The 13781-nt window shown below is 40.5% G+C and overlaps 1 pseudogene; it reads left to right on the top strand.

Moving 5' to 3' along the window:
- Window positions 1-1092: 1092 nt before the first annotated feature.
- LOC118847740 lies at window positions 1093-2767 on the top strand (annotated as a pseudogene).
- Window positions 2768-13781: the final 11014 nt, after the last annotated feature.

The raw sequence follows: 13781 nt of genomic DNA, 5'->3' as shown, positions 1-13781 counted from the left end.
CTATACTAAGTGTTGGGGATATAAAAAGAAGCAAAAGAGAGGATTCTGGGAAGATGATGGAATAGGTCAGAATGCTCTCAAGATTTTCCCCCAAAAGAGTTAAAAGAGCACCTTCGGGTGAACCATGTGTGGGTGGAGACAAAGAAGTCAGGGGCACAACCGTTGTCTTCCTGGTACAATTTGAGAAGACAGGAAGAAAAAGCCCAGGATGAGGTTTGGTCCCCTCGAAGACTGAAGACCTCAAGGCTAGGTCGTGTTTTAACAACAAGCTGCAAGCCACTTAAACAGCTAGCGGCAAGCCCCGTGGTTAGTTGGTTTGAGACTCTACCTTGGCCCCAGCCACTAGAACTTTTCACTCCAGGATAGTTAGGGGAGTCGTGCGTTTGAGCCCAGGAAGATTGAGGGAACCTCTACTGACAAGGAACGCCAGACCCAGCTGTGCTGCGAGGAGCGGTGGGGGTGAGAAGGAACCAGCCCATGCCTGCTGAGTGCAGAAGCAGTGAGGTAGAAAGCCCCTGGCTGTGGGCACTTACAGGATGTTGGAGGTTTGGCTTTCATTCCAGGCTAGAGGAGAGAAATAAAGATCTGGGGGCAAGAGGCACCATTTCCCATACCCCAGGGCTAGAGGTGATTACAAAAATTAAGCTATTACCACAAAAAATGCATAGGCAAAGGAAAAAGAATCCAACCATAGAAACATATTAAAGCAATAGAGACAACCAGGGTTCATCTTCAGAGGAGGATATTGAACTAAAGAAACCCCCAAAGAGTAACGTCAAAGTCACCTGCCCCCCCCCCCCAAATTATAGAAGAGCTTCAAAAATACCTTAAAAATCAAATGACAGCCGGGAGGGCGGCCATCTTGGAAACCCGAGCGGCTGCGGGGGCGGTGGCGACAACTGAGGGTGTGATGGGCCCGCTCCCGGGACCCGGGCGGCGGCTCCCCCGCCCGGCCCGGCCTTGGCTCCGCCTCAGCTCGGCCTCACCGCCCGCCGCCCCTCCTTCCCTCGTCTTCTCGGTGGGCGGAGCGAGCCCGGGCTTGGGCCCAGCGCGGCGCCGGCGGCTGCAATGGCAACCCCAGGAGCGACCCCGGTGGCGGCGGCGACGGGAGAGATGAACAACACCAGTAATAAGAGAGCACCGACAACAGCAACCCGGAGGCTTAAACAAGAGTACCTTCGAATTAAAAAACACCCTCTGCCTTATATTTGTGCTGAACCCCTCCCTTCGAATGTTCTGGAATGGCACTATGTCGTCCGGGGACCTGAGATGACTCCTTATGAAGGTGGCTATTATCATGGAAAACTAATTTTCCCCGGGGAATTTCCTTTTAAACCTCCTAGTATTTATATAACCCCCAATGGAAGATTTAAATGTAATACAAGGTTATGTCTTTCAATCACTGATTTTCCACCCTGATACATGGAATTCAACTCGGTCAGTCCTCAACAATCTTGACGGGTCTGCTCAGCTTTATCGTGGAAAAGGGCCCCACGTTGGGCAGCATAGAAACTTCAGACTACACAAAAAGACAACTTGCCGCACAGAGTTTGGCATTTAACTTAAAAGACAAGGTATTTTGTAAACTGTTTCCTGAAGTGTTGGAGGAGATAAAACAAAAACAGAAAGCACAAGATGAACTCAGTAGCCGATCCCAGCCCCTTCCGTTGCCAGACGTGATCCCTGATGGGGACACTTACCACGGTCAGAATGGGCTTCAGCTCCTAAACGGCACGTGCCAATTGCCGGCCTCAACCGCGTGGGCCTGCAGCAGGCCAACCGCAACCACGGACTCTTGGGGGCGCTCTGGCCAACCTGTTTGGCCTAGTCGGCTTCGCTGCCTTTGCCTACACAGTCAAGTATGTGCTGAGAAGCATAGCCCAGGAATGATCCGCACGCCGCATTCCAAGACCTTAGTCGGTGTGAAACGAGTGAGCCTCTGGGCAGCGGACCGGGACCCTGGGACAAATGACAACCAAGCTGGGTCTGGTCCTGCTGGGCTCCTGGAGTTTGGTTTTGGAAGCCTTTACAAAACACGAACAAAGCCAGACCCCAGAACGGGCGCAGCTGGGATCCGAGAAATATGTGAGTCTTGAATGCCTGTCTTCTTAACCTTCCTGTGTGTCTGTAGCTGCAGAGCAACTCAGCACTGTGGATGAGAAGCTGGCGCTCTTAACGCTCGCTCTCTTAGCATGGACCCCTATTCAGTTTGTCGGACCTGTTTGAAGAAAACACGTTTTTCATTTGACATAATTTGGTCGTTCAAAAAATACCTGAAACTCAATGCCTGGCCCTTGTTTTCAGTTTAGGTGAAGGACTCTGATCTGGAATGAGACGGAAGTGGCCAGTGTCACACTTGGGAGGGGTGGGGCGGGGCGGGCCACACTGGACTGCCCTGCAGGAGCCTGACGGCTCTCCCTCTGATGGCTGGTCTTCAGCCATGCTTTGTGTTGGTCAATTAGTTTTTTGGTTTTTGGTTTTTGTCAAAATGGATGTCTTAGTAAGCTTAGGAGGAACTCTTAGGAGTCACCTGTTAGATGCTTCTGCTGGCCAGTGACAAGCTCTTAGACTAATCCAGGCCATCATCGATTTATCTCAGCATTTTTAGTGTGTTTATGTTCACTTAGAACGGAAGAAATTACTTTTAGGCAAAGGGTTTTTTCCTTCTATACCACCTTCCCCCCCACCTCAAAAACATGAAATTAAGATTCTGTTTTGCTTTCTGATCGCAAGATGTCATTGTTTACTTAAATAAATCTGCAGAGAAATTGACAAAAAAAAAGATAAAAAAAATCAAATGACAGAGATAAAAAAATAAAGCAAAAGACTGTACCTGCCCTCAATGAACTTACAATCAATTGGGTGGTGGTGGGGCAGGGAGAGGAGGGGAGGAGAGACCACATGCAAAGAAATATATATAAAGCAAGCTATATATGATAAATTAGAAATAATTAACAGAGGGAAGGTGCTGGGATTAAGAGGGTTTGAGGAAGTCTTCCTGTAGAAGAAAGGATTTTAGGTGAAACTTAAAGGAAGCCAGGCTCAGTAGTTGGAGTGGAGAGCATTCCAGGCATGGGAGACAGCCAGAGAGATGGAATGTCTTCTTGTTTATGGAATTGCTAGGAGGACAGTGTCATTGGATTGAAGAGTATGTCCAGGACTAAAATGTGAGAAGACTGAAAAGGTAGGAAGGAATTAGGTTATGAAGGGCTTTGAATGCCAAACAGAGAATTTTGCATTTGATCTTGGAGGCAATAAGAAGCCAAGGGAGTTTGGTGAAGAGCATAGTGACATGATCAGATCTGTGCTTTAGGAATATCACTTTAGTGGCTGAATGGAGGATGGATTGGAGTAGGGAGAGACTTGAGGCAGGGAAACCCGCCTACAGGCTATTACTATAATCAAGGCATGATATGATGAGGGTCTGAACTATAATTATGGCAGTGTCAGAGGAGAGAAGGATCATATTGGAGAGATGCTGCAAAGGTGAAATTGACAGGTGCTGGCAAAGCTTGGATATGGGGGAGGGGAAAGAGATAATGAGGAATTCAGGATGACTTATAGGCAGGGTGTCTGAGAGTCTGGCAGGATGGCATTTCCCTCTATAATAGTAGAGAGGGTAGGAGGGAAGGAGAGTTTAGGGGAAAAGATAATGAATTCTGTTTTGGACATATTGAGTTCAAGGTATCAATTGGACATCCAGTTCAAGATACCTGAAAGATAGATGGAAATGCAAGATTGGAAGTCAGCAGAGAGGCTGGGGTGGAATAGGTAGATTTGAGAATCATCAACACGGATGTGGTAATTAAATCCATAGTTCACCAAGTGAAGTAGCATAGAGGGATAAGGGAAGAGGACCCAGAAAAGAACCTTGAGGGATACCTATAGTTAGAAGACATGAGCTAGAGGAGGACTGAGAAAAGGAGACAGAGAAGGAATGGTCAGAGAGGTTGGAGGAAAACTGGGAAAGACTGGTATCCCAAAAATGTAGAGAGAAGATAGTATCAAGGAAGAAAGAGTGATTCACAGTGTGAAAATCTGCAGATGGGACAAGGAGAATGAGGATTGAGAAAAAGCCTTTAGGTCTGGCAACTAAGAGATCATTAGGAATTTTGGACAGAGCAATTTTGGTAGAATGATAAGGTCAGAAGCCAGATTGTAAAGGGTTAAGAAGAGAGTAAGAAGAAAGTGGAGGCACCTATTGTAGACAGCTTTTTCAAGGAGTTTAGCTATAAAGGCAGTAGAGATATAGAATTGTAGTTGGCATGGATGGAAAGAGCAAGTGAGGGTTTTTTTCAGGATAGGGGAGATATGGACATGTTTGTAGGCAGTAAGAAATGGTATGGTGGAGAGGGAGAGATTGAAAAGGAGTGATAACATGTGGATGACAGAAATGCATAAAATACATGTATAGTATTCTATAATATCAACCCAAATTTTACAATAAAGTATTGTAAACACCCCATAAGAGAAAAAGAAAATTCATATTTCTTCTCTGGTACAAAAGGAAGGTCAATTTTTTTTGTGTATTTTCCAGATTGTGGGGGGTGCTGTGCTTCTACCCCCATGATATGGAAGGGATAATTGCATTCTGAAAAGGATGAAAAGGATGAATAACTAGCCTGCACCTGGGCGTACATGGCCACACCTCCAGCACTCTCTGGATTTCTTATCCTATCACCCTCCTTTTAGTTTTTGGAGAGGCTAAGACAATACTTTGCATATACCATTATCTTCTTTCTCTGGATCTCCCAAGGAGAAAGAAAATACGATTTTATTATGCTTCCTATTGTAGTAAAGGAAAATGCAGACCCAGGGTGGTTAAGTACCTTGCTCCAGGGGTCCCAGTTAGCTAGATGTAGATTGAACTGGTTAATTGTAGGCACTGAAGGATTTTTTACTACTTGGCCAAGTTCTTTCCCCATTAGTTTTGGCTTCTGTCTTTCTCTCCAGGTATGAAAATGGTACTTAACTATCTTTTTATGAAAAAGGGAGACAGGTCAGAGAAAAGCTTTTTGGCGAGTGAACTGGTCTCCTCAGCCCTACTCAGTTTTCTCTTCTTCAGTCTTGGTGGGAGTATTTACAACTGTCGGGCTATTGCTTGAAGTAGAAGCATCATGATTGTAGTAGTTTATTTTGGGGGGGAAAAGGAAGGAAAAGAAAGGAAATGGGGGAGGTGACAGAGAAGTATGAAAGTCTGATGTTATAAGTTCTGCTAATTCTTGTGAGTTCTGTAGCATTTTACACTCTCCAATCATTTTTTAATATATTGTTTCATTTGACTCCCACAACAACCTGATGCACATATACTAGTAGCTAGTTCATTTAGGGTACTAGTAGCTAGTACATTTAGTGTACTAGTAGCTAGTACGTATATATTTCTCAGACGAAGAAAAAACCAGTGTGAAGTGGTGGAGAGAGAGCTGGCCTTGGAGCCAGGAGAAACAACTGGGTTCAAATCTTGCCTCTGATAACTATTGTCTGTGTGACCCTGAGTAAGTCATATAGCCTTTCAATGCCAAAGACAACTCTCTAAGGCAGTTAGTTGCAAAGAAGGTGCAGACCTGCATCTGCAGAGGGAATTTCCTCGTTTCTCAGTTTCTCATACAATTGAAATCACAGGTCCAGTCTCCCTCCCTGTCACAGAAGAGGAAAGTGAAACTCCTAGAAGTGAAGTGACTAATCCCTAGTCATTATAGCTAGTAAATGGCAGAGGTGAGATTCAAACTAATGTGTCTTGGATCCCAGTTGCAGTATTCTCTCCCCTAAACTTCAACTGCTTTTATGATGTTATTGAAAGACAGTAGGGATGTAGATAATTTAGCCTACTATTCAAGCCCCTTAAACAAGAGAGGTTCTTAACCATGTGTGTGCGTGCGTGTGTGTGTGCGTGTGTGTGTGTGTGTGTGCGCGTGTGTGTGTGTATGTGTGTGTGTGTGTGCGCGCGCATGTGAAAGACAGAGAGAGAGAGAGAGAGAGAGAGAGAGAAAGTACATGAGCTTGGACAGTCTAGTGAAAGTTATGCAGTCCTTTTCAGAACGATGTTCCAAATGTGTAAAATAAATAGTATTGCAAAGGAAACCAATTGTATTGAAATACAGTTTTCCTAAAACTTCTCTACCGGGCTTCAACTATGCCCCCTCCATAAGCTGATCACCTGAAATCTTGTCACCAGGAAAAGTGACTCAGGTTTTTGACATTCTACACACCTTCTCCACTAACCCTTATTTGCCCCTCTCCTCCAATTGCAGGGCTAAATTCCTCCTAAAGCCTTCCTTTATAGAGGCCTCACAGTCTTCTTAGCTCTGTTTTCCATCAGTTGTTATGGTTGCTATTGACTCCACAGAGCAATGTGTCCCCACTTCAGATTCCTTTTATTTTTTTTTTGTATTGTCTTCCCCATTAGCTTGTAAGCTGCTTGAGAGCAGAGGTTGTCTCTTTTTCTCATTTGTATCTATCACCAGTATTTAGCACCTTGCCTGGCATATATTGGGTGATTAATATTGAATTGAAAGACAAAACAAAATAAACAAATATACTACCTTCTCCAAAAGTTTTATCTGATATTTTCCGCAAGGCAGAAATGTTCTTTCCTTTTATATCTCCTTTTCCCTCTCTGTCTCCTGACTGAGCCGCCCTCTCCCCTTCTCCTTCTCTTTCTCCCTCCATCTTCCTCTCTCTCTTCTTTCCCTCTTCCTGTTTCACTGGGGTTGGAAGTTCAATCTCTATGCTGAAACTTTAACCTGTCTAGTCCGCTTTACTGATGTCAGTCTATCTGCCTTACCCTCCACAACCTGGTGGCCTCCTCACTGTGTTTGTACTTAGTGTGGACAGTTGATTGACTTTAGCCTTGCTGAAGTTCCGAATGCCCAAACTCTGCCTCAGTCTCCCTCAGTGGGAGGCATTACAGGTATGTGACACCCTACCAGTCTCCTCTACACCATGCAGAACACTTTGATTAGGCCTCTCTTATGCTCCTTTCAATTGTTCGGGTATTATATTTATTGTATAATTTTATATAGTTATTTATTAATAATTCACCATTATATGTTTATATATTCTAAAAGGTTTATGATGGTAGAAACCATATTTTAATTATCCAGTTATCTCCCCCAGGTCTTAGAGGAGTGTCTTCACTTAGTAGGTCTTTAATAAATGGTTACTTACTGGATAGATGAATATAATATGGTATAATTTAATGTGCTATATAATGTGATTTTCTTTATCGTTGTCAGATTCTGTTTGCTTTAGACTAATATTCATATAAGTTTCCATTCTTGTGGCACATATCTAGCAGTGGGGGTGAGGGGGGTAGAATTGCCCTGTGATTGAAAAATTGGCCATGACTAATTTAAAGATTAAATAATACACATTTGACTTTTTGAGGAATTTAGGTATATTTTTGACAAGTCAAATATAAGGAAATGTTACCTGGATTTCCTTTCCAACATGTGTTTTCTGAGGATGATGTGGAAATGATGTGCCTACTGGTGCTGTCTCATTTCTACTCAGGGTCTGTTGGTCCATCCTACTCGCCACTGGGGTACAGTGGGAGTAGTACTGAGTTTGAGGTCAGGGGGAGGGAGCTTGGGTTTGAATATGAACGTTGCTGTAGCTCTTTGACCTTAAGAAGTCACCTCTCTTCTCTGGGCTTCGGAAATGAGAGACCTCTGAGACTCTGCTTTTTGAGAAGAAATGGGTCTGAGAAACTAGAATCATTCAACCAATTAACAAGCATTTATTAACCATGTGCAATGTGCCAGGCATTGCACTAGGCATGGGGTGGGGGCAGGGCGGATACAAAGATGAAAACTTAAAAGTCCCTGTTCTCAAAGAGTTTGCATTCTGTTGAGGCAAGAAGTGGCAAGTTCTTTTTTCTTTTTCTCAACAGACTTTCCTACTCAAAAAGAAGAGAACATAGTCTATACACTCTTCAGTCTTGGCCAGCAATACAACCCACTTTTTTCCCCCTAAGGCTGAAGCAAAACCTGTGTCAGGACTTATGCTATTCACGTCATAGTCTAGCATCATGATCAAGGAAATTTTGGCCTGTTAGCATTACTCATCCCAGACAATAAGCCTAATAAGTCCTACCATAGAATTTTTCTTGATGTAATAAAGGGAACTAGGCACCTTCAGACATCATACACAGGCAATAATTCTGGACTAATGGTCATGTTCATGGGCCCCTCAATACTTTTAAGTCATTCTTTAGGATCGAAGGGACTTCTTGTCTCCAAATTGCCATCCAGGCAGGGCATATGTCAAAAGAGCATGCTGAAGGAATCGAGATGGCTAAGTCAACAACAATAAAGACTTTTTCCTTCCACAAACTTTGTTTTACTACAAAAGCTGCCTCTCAGGCACATTTTGAGGTTAGGGTTAAAGGTAACTTTGTTTCTACTTACCCACTCAATAAGATACTCAATCAACAAACATTTAATAAGTGCTTGCTATGTGTCAGGTGCTGTGTTAGGAACCCAGGATACTCCAGTGAAAAAATCAGAAACAATCTCTTTCTTCAAAAAATTTTTGTTGTTGTTCATTTGTGTCTGACCCTTTGTGACCTTATATACACATATAATATATTTATAGTGTGTGTTTGTAGTGTTGAGTTGTGCCCAACTCTTTATGACCCCATTTGGGGTTTTCTTGGCAAAGATACTGGAATGGTTTGCCGTTTCCTCCTCCTGCTCTTTTGACAGATGAGGAAACTGAGGCAAAAAGGGTCAAGTGATTTGCACAGGGTCACACAGCTAGTGAGTATCTGAGGCCAAATTTGAAAGCAGGAAGATGAGTGACTTTGGACCTAGTACTTTATCTACTGTAATGCCTAGCTGTGTCACCTGTCCACACATACACACACACACATACATACGCATATACACATACATACCTACCCACATATATTTGTGTATATATGTGTATTTGTGTGTATAAAGTTCCTAGATCTTCTTAACCCCCAAATGGGGTCACAGAGAGTGGGACATGACTGAAAAACTACTGAACAATAATGTCAACATATATATGTACACATATGTTTCATACATGTATGTATGATGTGTGCATGCATGTCACATATGTGTAGGTATAGAGTCATATCGATATGTCTCTCTGTAGAGACTTACTTATCAATTTCATATAAACATGAACATATATGTATGTATATAACATGTATATATATATGTATTCTGCATTTATGTATGTATGCATACCTAGATGTATCTATAGAGAGACATTTATCCATTACATACAAATATGCATAGATAGATATATGTGTGTATGTATGTATACATATATGTATGTATGTATGTATATAGATATATAGATATATATTCAATTATTAAGCCTTTTTTTCTTCTATCCTTCCAACACTGGGGTGGGGGTGGGGGAAAACCCTTGTTAGAAATGCATAATCTAGTAAAAAAATTCTCATATGCTTCATGTGCAAAAAGGAGTGTTTCATGCTGTGAGACGTGTTTAACTATTTTTTGGAGACATTTAGACTATCACTTCTCTGACAGGAATTGGTTGAAGTTCTTCATCATCAGTCCCCTGGAGTCATGGTTGGTTGATCAGAATTCTTGTCTTTCAAAATTGTTCATTTTTACAATGTAGTTGTAAATCGTTTTCCTGGTTCTGATCAGTGTATTCTCCCTTAGACTGTACAATCTTCTCAGGTTTCTCTGAAGCCATTTCTTCCATCATTTCTTATAGTATTAATTTTTCTTATTAATTTTACATTAATATACCATGGTTTTCAGCCATTCACCAATTGATGGTTACCCCCTAAGTTTCTAGTTCTTTGCTACTACAAACAGAAAGGTATAAATATTTTTGTACATATGACTTTTTGCTTGTTCTTTGATCTTTTTCTGGTATAAGTCTAGTACTAATATCATTGGGTCAAAGTATTTTGTTTCAGAATTTTTTCTGTGTGTGCATAGTTAGGAAAATGGCTGGACTAAACCATAGCTCTACCAATAGTGAACTAATGTACCTGTTTTCCACAGACCTTCCAACATATTATTTTCCTTTTTAAATCAAATTTGCCATTCTCACAGATAGGATGTGCAAGATGTAGAACCTCAGAGTTGCTTTAATTTGTATTTATCTGTCAGTGATTTGAAACTTTTTAATGTGTCTGTTGATAGCTTAGATTTCATCTCCTGAGGAATGTGTATGTGTGTGTGTGTGTTTGTGTGTAGATTGCATACATCCTCTGACAACTTATCCATTGGGTAATGGCTCTTATCCTTATCAATTAGAATCTCTAAGGAGCTGACATTCTAATGGAGGAGACAATATATACATAAATAAGTACATAAAAGGGAAGAAACAAACAAGGTAGTATGAAATTTAACCTTAAAGGAGAAGATAGTACTCAGCAGGAGGTCCTCTCTATACCAAAATACTATCTGACTGCAGCACAAGGATAGAGTAGGAAGTCCACCACCATAGTCACAGAGGCTATGGCTAAGCCAATGTTCATCAGAGAAGTGAAGCAGTGATAATATCTGAAAGGATCAGTTTTATCATGCTTTGTGAATGAGGAAGACCCTTTTGGGTACTGAAACAGGAATTTTCTAGATGATCCCTTAATAGCCTGAGAGAAGGGAAACATATTTCAGAGGTGTCTAGCGCACTTACTTGGTAGGGATTCGTTTATGGATGAGAAAGATCTGGCTTGATATACACTCCTGATGGTTTCCCAGAGTAATCCTCAACATAGCCATTCCTGATGATTAGTTCTGGTCAAATAATGCGACTCAGACATTGACAGCTGCCTGTCACTGACAGAGTGCATCAGCCTTTAAGCCTAGCTGTACATTGAATGCATGGCACCCCTCTAGCCTCTGTTAATATCTTCATTTCTCTCATTCTAAAACATTACTAGCTGAGCTGGAAACTAAAAAACAACTTACTTTCTCTGATACGCCTAAGCTGACTCCTTCAAGAGAAGGTTATTTCCTTTAGAGATTTGTCTGGCAACTGGATATGGAAAATGGACTCCATTGGACTGCAGAATATGCATTTATAGGCTATTGGCTCAAACAAAATCTAGGTTGAGGGGAATGAATGTTGTTCCTCTAGCACTTTTCTGTATATTTTTGGTCCAAAGTAAAAAGAAGTTGCAATTATGGTACAGTGGAAAGAGCATTGAATTTGTAGTAATTGTACATGGGTAATTCTGGCTTTGCCACTTACTAACTGTGTAACCTTAGGCATACTACTTAACCCCTCCAAGCTTTGGTGTGCTCATTTATTAAACGAGGTGTTGGTGTAGAATTCATGATATGCAAGTACTTACATATGTATGCACATGTATTTGTGCATATATACGTGAACATATTGTGTTATATATGTGTACATAATTTTGACATAAACAATGTAACAATTTGTTTTAGTTGACCATACACATTTGTTATGAAAGTTTTACTTTTCCTTCCCTCCTTCCATCTTTCTTTTCATCCTCTTTTTTCTTCCTTTTTTTCCTTCTTTTTTCTTTCTACTTCTTCCTTTCAATATGGGGATGGGAGGGAGAGAAAATGGATTTTTATTAACTAGAAGAAGTGTTTTCTCTAGTTTCTCTGAATTATTTATATCCATCATTTCTTATGGTTCAATAATATTTCACCATATTCATCTACCACAATTTGCTCAGCCATTCCCCATTAGATACACTTCTACTTTATAGTTCTTTGCTTCTACAGGTACTGTAAATAATATTGGCTATTTTTGTTTTTGTCTTATCCTTCATACATAACTTTGGCTCCAGGAGGGCAAGATCTACTCTATAACAAAATCTTTCATCTCTTCTAGGGCCCATATTGGATAGGACTCTGCACATTTTGAATATTTAGTAAATATTTTTTGAAATACCAAGTGAGTGCATGAATGAAAGGAGACATTGTTTTGGATTGGTTACTCTACCTCTGTCTTCTTCAAAATGGAAGAACACTATAAAGGAGAGGCTTTTTTAAAAGGCTGGTTATAATTTTCTTCTCTGCTTTATACTATAGCCCCAGCACTATGAAGTAAATCTCACAGATTCAAACAAATATTACTGTTGCCACAATCTCTATTTATTACCCTTTTTAAGATTAGCTGTATATTTAACATCTCAATTTCGTGTGTTTTTGAGAAGTCATATTCTATCCATGTCTGATTAGTTTATATGCTGGAAATACCTGGACTGAAGTCCTCTCTTGAAATTATCTGGGCACTTGAAGAAAATAGAGTAAATGGTAAGGAACTGGGGTTCCATTTGATGTGTTGAAGCAATTATTATACTCAGGTCCTTGGAGAATATGACTCAAAGATCCCAAATGATGTGTGTGGCTTTGTCCTAGATTTCCGCATCAGGAACATGGGAATGCTGATACTGTGTATTTATTTTCACTAGGGCTCAGAAATGCAATCACCATCAATCATCTATAACAATTGGGGGAAAAGAATATGAATAAAGAATACTGAGATAAGATGTTCAGGCAAGTCACTTCTCCAGGCCTCAGTTTCCTTAGTTGTAAGAATGTGAAGGTTGGACTTGACAATTTCTAAGGTCCCTTCCACTTTTAATTATGTTATCCTATGATTATGGATCATTTAAAAAATGAACAAACATGTATTAGTCATCTATGATGTGCAAAGCACTGTGATAGACACTAGGGATACCAAAAAAACCCAAATGAGATAGTCTCCCTGTCCTCGAGGAGCAGAGGAAAGGCAAAATATGTGCACAGCTAAGTAAATACAAATTATTTATAAAATAATATAAAATACTTTTAAGAGGGAGAATGGACTAATAAGATGGGGGATCAGGAATAGTCATATGTAGTAGGTAGCACTGGAGATTGTATTTTGAAGGAAACTATTCTGGGAGGAGAAGGTGAGAATGGAATGGATTCTAGACATGTGGAACCACTCATACAGTGGCAAAGAGATTACATATGCATATGCATATTCATACGTAGACACACACACACACACACACATATATATATATACACATATACATGTATATATGTAAATATTCTCAAGTTCTCCAAGAACCAGAGTGCCAGGTATTGCTTCAATACACCCTACCATTAATATTCCTGCTTCTACAGTGCCAAGATGATTCCAAGAGAGAACCTCAGGCCAGATATTTCTAGCGTGTAAACTAATCAGACATGGGTAGAATATAACTCCATGAAGTCATCTGAGCTTGAAATATTAAATGCACAGCTAATCTAAAGAAGTATAATAAGTAGAGACTATAACAATAGTGATTTTTTTTGAATTTGTGAGATTGATAGAATTTGGAAGCTTCAGTATAAAGCAAGGAGGAATATTAAGCCTGATTATTTTTAAAAACAAAAGAAAACAAAACAAAATCATAAACTCTCCTTTATAATATTCTTATATTTAGAGGAAGGCAGAGATAGCATACCAATCCAAAGGAATGTCTTCTTTCATTTGTTTATTCATAAATGGATTCAACCATTCTGTCTTTATATATACACATATACACACAGTACACACATACATATGTGTATATGTATATATGCACTTATATATATATATACACATAAGCATTGTATGCACGCACACGCACACACACACACGCGCGATCTTTTTTGTCTTTAACTCTCACCATCTTTGCCCATCCCTCATACAGGTACAAGGCATTGCTATACCATGTGAATTTTAACTTCTCAGTCAATAATCTATACTTTTTTTTTACTCTTGGCTCAAAAGAGCAATGGTACAGGCTTCCCACCTCATTGGTGGAGACTGAT

The sequence above is a fragment of the Trichosurus vulpecula genome, chromosome 4 (genome assembly GCF_011100635.1).
Source record: "Trichosurus vulpecula isolate mTriVul1 chromosome 4, mTriVul1.pri, whole genome shotgun sequence".
Classification (NCBI taxonomy): domain Eukaryota; kingdom Metazoa; phylum Chordata; class Mammalia; order Diprotodontia; family Phalangeridae; genus Trichosurus; species Trichosurus vulpecula.
Note: the sequence above shows the minus strand (reverse complement) of the source record. Positions and strands in the feature narration are given on the sequence as shown.